We start from the raw sequence: 7,256 nt of genomic DNA on the forward strand, positions 1-7,256 counted from the left end.
ACTGTTATTAAGTAAGGACACACCATCCTCATGTTGTTGCACATCTGTTACAACATGTCCCTACAGCCCAGTTCCCCACAGTCATAGCAACAGAGTCTCAGTTCTCCCACTGGACCCCTCGGTCTTCAGCTTGATGTCTGTCTTCAGTTCATCGGGATGTTGCCATCACCCTTCTACAGAGAGAACTGGTCTAAAACATTACGTCTGTTAATAAGCAAACATCACAAAGAATAACATCTCACATGAGTGTGAGGCTTTCGGGCTGAAGCCCTCCAACAAATCACATCAATCTAAATCTTTCACTTTCAATGCACGTCTGCCTTCCATAAGTGTTGCATGGGCCCAGACGGGAGTCATGGATGGGAGCAGGTGCCAGGCATCTACTTAGTCAAACATGTACACACAGACACAGTCTAAATTCTCCGACATTTTTTTTTTTTACAAGTGCCATTGTAAACTGTCTTAGCTCACATTTCTCTTTATGACAAATGTAAAACTGAACCTTTCATTGGCAAGAGACTGCAGCACACAGTGCCTGAACATCTCTCTCCTTTTACGGCATGCTGTGACAGAAGGAGTGCCGATTTGATGAAAACATATCAGTGACAGCCCGCTGATGGAAATGGCTGAGCGTCTCGGTCAGGTACTTGAATGTACATAACAAATGAATGTGTACTGGTTTGCAGCACAGCTCCTGCAATGCTGGCTCATCTGCCTTGCACAGCACATACCTGCAGCAGAGCTCCTGAGCACAGTGATAGATGGGGGCCGGGGGTTACAGACAGCCTCACGGCCCCAACAGGAACTCTTATCGCTGGGATCAAATTCAGCTCACTCTCCTTCCCTGTCCACACCTCCACCATCCAGCCAAGTTTTGCTCAGCACAAAGCATTCACAGCACACCAGCTCAGTATGATGAAGAGATGTTGGACTGTGAAGGTCAACACCTTCATAATCAGCCCATAATGGGGCATTGGTTGAAGCACACACCTAAGGTGATGGAAGAAAAAAAAGGACAGTAAGAAAAAGGTCATATATGTATATAGCACGTTTACAAGCTTGACATGCTGAAACTGACCATGTGAAACTGATTCACATAGAACAAGTCTAAAAGTACTTTGTAAGAATATGAAATCTTTTAGCGATTTCTCATGTCAAGCACCTTTGCCTTTCTTTCCAGCATGTTGGAGGTCATGTTTTCAAATGGAGAGTGTTCATTCCCGAGCTACTCTGTAAATCCAGAAAGAATGAGACTTAAGAATAATATGAGAGAGCTTGGTGCCGAGGGTCATTCACTTCACTTGTGCTAGTCACCAAGATCTATGTTCCAGTAGGTTTTGCTGTCATTTGTCTTTTTAATTTATATTTCTCCGGATAGTGGTACATATACACATCACTTGGGGGAAAGAGTACAGCTTGGTAAACATAGCTTTACATGTAGCTTTTGTGTCTTGTAGCTTACGGCAGACATATATCCAACATACACATATGCAGACCATTCATAAATATATTCCTCTGTTCCTCTGCACTGACCAATGGAGAACATGAGCAGATAATGGCAAACACAGCAATGCTGTTTTACATACACTAGGTTAAATTATGCGCTTCCATAGGACTTCAATTATGTTTCCAAGAGGTCATCGATACAGAAAGGCCTTTGTGCTTAAGTATTAGCACTTGATCGAAAGGTGATGAAGGAAGAGCCTTTCTCACAAACATTTCAATAAGATCTTACATCAGGCACAAGAGTCGAATTTTCATTTGCATTTTCATATTGGCAGAGTTGGAGCGTGACAGTGAGGAAAGGAATTGCAAATGAGAGATTGAGTCATAAAGTTTAGACAATGAAAATGAAATGTCATTTTCAACTTTGCAGCCACTGTACACAGAAATGCAAATGCTATTACACGTTTTTCATTTGAATTTGAATAATGTGTTAAACAATGGAGGACACTCACATGGGAAATACAAAGGCAAGTACACAAAGGCAAGACCTTCTTAGGTCCAAGGGCCTTTTCTCTGATTAAGTAGGCTATATTTTCTTAAATCTGTCTCTAAACATAGGTACTTATACATTATACTCATATATTTCATACCAAAATGTTCACAATCTCAACTGTCATCCTAATAAGGTTGGTTACATTTGACCTAGTGCTGCATAAATGGTCCTAAAGTAAAATATGAGGTCTGATTTTTGCATATGAAAACATACATTTACTCAGTTATGAAATACATTTTCCAAAGTGTTTGCTTCACAAAAGTAGTGAAATATATAAATTAGTATAGAAATATGTAAAGAAAAGCCTAAAATGACTTATTGCATAAATCTTAGAGGGACTAAAATAAAATGGGTTGCAATGATTTTATACTACATATCAAGCTTCATGGAGCATCATATATCAAGATTATGCAAATATATATATATATATATGCAAATATTTTTTTAAAATTACTCATTTGCACAGGGCAGTGTTCAGATTGGCCAAAAACTTTAATCTATATAATATTGTTCTATACTGTATTTTCACACAAAAAAGTACAAAGTAAATATTTACCAATGGACAGTCAATTTACGCAAAAGTCAAAAACAAAAGTCATCACATTTTTTTCATAAATCAGTTACAGTAATTTAGTTTAGAAACGTCATCTAGCTTAGGCAGTTAGCTAGCTAGCAGTAGACGTCGAGCCTAAATGTGAACGTGCTACGGTCCACTATTAAAGTTACTTCAGCGTTATTGTAAAATACCATTGACCTAGCCATCGATGCGTTTTATTTTCGTAGTCTCCTTCATCAAAGGAATCAAATTCCTGACGGTTTTAAGCTTCCTTATCTTCATTAAAATAATCTACATTACAACTAGCGTCAGCCAACTAACTGGTAGGCCTAACTGACGTCGTTTATCATCTTTTATTTTCATGCGCTTCTTCATCAAATGAATCAAACCCACCTGGGCGTGAAGCTCCCACATCTTCCACATTACCATCTACATTGCTAGAAACATTATCTACCTAGCTAGCTAGAAGCATAGTGCAACGTCAACATCGGATATTTTGCACATTTCACCTAACTAGCTGTCCAGCCAGATGCCGACTGAATGAGTAAAGATAGGTTTCTGCTTACTTGCGTGAGGGGTACATTATGATTATGTACGGTCATATTCTAATAAAGGATACACGACACTCCCAATCACACGAGGGAAGTGGCAGGTGTAAATCTTAACGACACGAATTTACAAAGCAAGGGTTTGTAACTGCTATTATGGACGATTTTTAAAGGGCAAGCTTTATATACTCAGGAAATGTTTTGAACCATGTTGCTACGATGTCTTATCCTAGAGATATTAATAAAAACATCAACAGGAGACCTCAGAGGGAATATTTGGATTTTTATATACTCGAGGTACATATCACACCTGTGTGGTTCTGATCGAATGGTCTCTGGTGAAGATGCCTAGAATGTTCAAACAGCCGTTATCATAACAACGTACGTAATAATACGTTGTGGTTATTATGACGTTGCGCTTTAGAATTCTCGAACGCTAAGCAGACACGTGGAAACCGACCGCACACCAGCCACAAAACGATATCGATGGCCTGTTCGAGAAGTTTAAATCGAACCAGCACAGTTCCGCCTTGTCTCGATGATCGTCAAGTAGTTCGAATTAGAGTAGCCTATGGTATGTGCTTTTTAAAAATGGTTATTTATCATTTTGTTTTCACTGACTGTTTGAGAACACCTATAGTAAAATGCCTCAGTAAGGCAAGCAGGAAGCTTGTGAAGACCAAAAGAATTGGTAATCAAAGTCATTGAATGCAGTACAATACGTGAGTAAAATATGGCAGTGAATGAATGCTGATTAACGCTATAAAAATCCACGGGCTTTAATTACAGATGCTCGTTAGTAAATGGTCCTTCACACTATGAAAGAAAATACATTTTTTTGCCTGGTCCAAGACCTTACAGGCATATAGCAGGCCTCTGAAATTGCCCCTCTGAACCATTTCACCTGTGCTCAATATGCCTTGTTTCCAGTTAGATTTGAGGCTTAAAATGATGGACTCGAATGGAACAGCTGAGGATACAACAAGCATTGAAAGATGAAGGTAAACAAAGACACATTGAATACAATGTGTGTACATAATAAAATGTGCATATTAATCAGTAATTGATGTGACACTAGTGTGTAATATTCTGATTGGTCATGTTGACTTTTCTATTCACATGCTGCTTGAGTCCACCTCAAGATTTTTCAAATGGACAGCAGAATGCTCCTGATAACTAAAAGGTATAGACATTGAAGACAGTTTGATACATGACACCAATATTGTCATTACTGAATCATAATGAATGGCATAACTTTTTATATTTTTCTCTCAGTATGAGTCTTGGTTGAATTGTTTTTTCTTATTTTTCCACTCATACTATTTGAGCACAACTCGAATGGAACAGCAGAGGATACAACAAGCATTGTAAGATGAAGGTAAGCAAAGACACATTGAATACAATGTGTACATAATAAAATTTCCATATTAATCAGTAATTGATGTGACATTAGTGTGTGAAACTCTGATTGGTCATGTTGAGTCTTCTGTTCACATGCTGCTTGAGTCCACCTCAAGATCTTCCAAATAGACAGCAGAATGCTCCTGATAGCTAAAAGGTATAGACATTGAAGAAAGTTTGATACAGGACACCAATATTTTCATTACTGAATCATAATGAATGGGATGCCGTTTTACATTTTTCACTCAGTATGAGTCTTGGTTGAATTGGTTTTTCTTATTTGTCCACCCATACTATTTGAGCACAACTCGAATGGAACAGCAGAGGATACAACAAGCATTGTAAGAAGAAGGTAATCAAAGTGACATTAAATACAACATGTGTTCGTAATAAAATTTCCATATTAATCAGTAATCCATGTGACACTAGTGTGTAATATTCTGATTGGTCATGTTGACTTTTCTTTTCACATGCTGCTTGAGTCCACCTCAAGATTTTTCAAATGGACAGCAGAATGCTCCTGATAACTAAAAGGTATAGACATTGAAGACAGTTTGATACATGACACCAATATTGTCATTACTGAATCATAATGAATGGCATAACTTTTTATATTTTTCTCTCTGTATGAGTCTTGGTTGAATTGTTTTTTTCTTATTTTTCCACTCATACTATTTGAGCACAACTCGAATGGAACAGCAGAGGATACAACAAGCATTGTAAGATGAAGGTAAGCAAAGACACATTGAATACAATGTGTACATAATAAAATTTCCATATTATTCAGTAAACGATGTGACACTAGTGTGTGAAACTCTGATTGGTCATGTTATGTCTTCTTTTGACATGCTGCTTGAGTCCACCTTAAAATTTTCCAAATGGACAACAGAATGCTCCTGATAACTAAAAGGTATAGACATTGAAGAGTGTTTGATACAGGACACCAATATTTTCATTACTGAATCATAATGAATGGGATGACGTTTTACATTTTTCACTCAGTATGAGTCTTGGTTGAATTGGTTTTTCTTATTTTTCCACCCATACTATTTGAGCACAACTCGAATGGAACAGCAGAGGATACAACAAGCATTGTAAGAAGAAGGTAATCAAAGTGACATTGAATACAACATGTGTACATAATAAGATTTCCATATTAATCAGTTATTGACGTGACACTAGTGTGTGAAACTCTGATTGGTCATGTTGAGTCTTCTATTCACATGCTGCTTGAGTCCACCTCAAGATCTTCCAAATGGACAGCAGAATGCTCCTGATAACTAAAAGGTATAGACATTGAAGAAAGTTTGATACAGGACACCAATATTTTCATTACTGCATCATAATGAATGGGATGCCGTTTTACATTTTTCACTCAGTATGAGTCTTGGTTGAATTGGTTTTTCTTATTTTTCCACCCATACTATTTGAGCACAACTCGAATGGAATAGCAGAGGATACAACAAGCATTGTAAGATGAAGGTAATCAAAGACACATTGAATACAACATGTGTTTGTTATAAAATTTCCATATTAATTAGTAATCGATGTGACACTAGTGTGTAATATTCTGATTGGTCATGTTGACTTTTCTATTCACATGCTGCTTGAGTCCACCTCAAGATTTTCCAATTGGACAGCAGAATGCTCCTGATAACTAAAAGGTATAGACATTGAAGAGAGTTTGATACAGGACACCAATATTTTCATTACTGAATCATAATGAATGGGATGACGTTTTACGTTTTTCTCTCAGTATGAGTCTTGGTTGAATTGGTTTTTCCTATTTTTCCACCTATACTATTTGAACACAACTCAAATGGAACAGCTGAGGATACAACAAGCATTGAAAGATGAAGGTAAACAAAGACACATTGAATACAATGTGTGTACATAATAAAATGTGCATATTAATCAGTAATTGATGTGACACTAGTGTGTAATATTCTGATTGGTCATGTTGACTTTTCTATTCACATGCTGCTTGAGTCCACCTCAAGATTTTTCAAATGGACAGCAGAATGCTCCTGATAACTAAAAGGTATAGACATTGAAGACAGTTTGATACATGACACCAATATTGTCATTACTGAATCATAATGAATGGCATAACTTTTTATATTTTTCTCTCAGTATGAGTCTTGGTTGAATTGTTTTTTCTTATTTTTCCACTCATACTATTTGAGCACAACTCGAATGGAACAGCAGAGGATACAACAAGCATTGTAAGATGAAGGTAAGCAAAGACACATTGAATACAATGTGTACATAATAAAATTTCCATATTAATCAGTTATTGATGTGACACTAGTGTGTGAAACTCTGATTGGTGATGTTGAGTCTTCTATTCACATGCTGCTTGAGTCCGCCTCAAGATCATCCAAATGGACAGCAGAATGCTCCTGATAACTAAAAGGTATAAACATTTAAGAAAGTTTGATACAGGACACCAATATTTTCATTACTGAATCACAATGAATGGGATGACGTTTTACATTTTTCACTCAGTATGAGTCTTGGTTGAATTTGTTTTTCTTATTTTTCCACCCATACTATTTGAGCACAACTCGAATGGAACAGCAGAGGATACAACAAGCATTGTAAGAAGAAGGTAATCAAAGTGACATTGAATACAACATGTGTTCGTAATAAAATTTCCATATTAATCAGTAATCGATGTGACACTAGTGTGTAATATTCTGATTGGTCATGTTGACTTTTCTATTCACATGCTGCTTGAGTCCACCTCAAG

General features: G+C 37.0%; 1 long non-coding RNA gene across 1 annotated transcript; it reads right to left on the bottom strand.

Annotated features, from left to right (window-relative positions):
• Positions 1–820: 820 nt before the first annotated feature.
• On the bottom strand, positions 821–3,082 carry LOC143508940 (uncharacterized). Its single transcript, XR_013129548.1, has 3 exons — positions 2,949–3,082; positions 1,163–1,230; positions 821–990 (listed from the first exon to the last, which is right to left on the bottom strand). It is a non-coding gene; the product is annotated as an uncharacterized LOC143508940 (long non-coding RNA).
• Between the last annotated feature and the right edge of the window lie 4,174 nt (positions 3,083–7,256).

This window comes from Brachyhypopomus gauderio, chromosome 2 (assembly GCF_052324685.1).
Source record: "Brachyhypopomus gauderio isolate BG-103 chromosome 2, BGAUD_0.2, whole genome shotgun sequence".
NCBI classification, from domain to species: domain Eukaryota; kingdom Metazoa; phylum Chordata; class Actinopteri; order Gymnotiformes; family Hypopomidae; genus Brachyhypopomus; species Brachyhypopomus gauderio.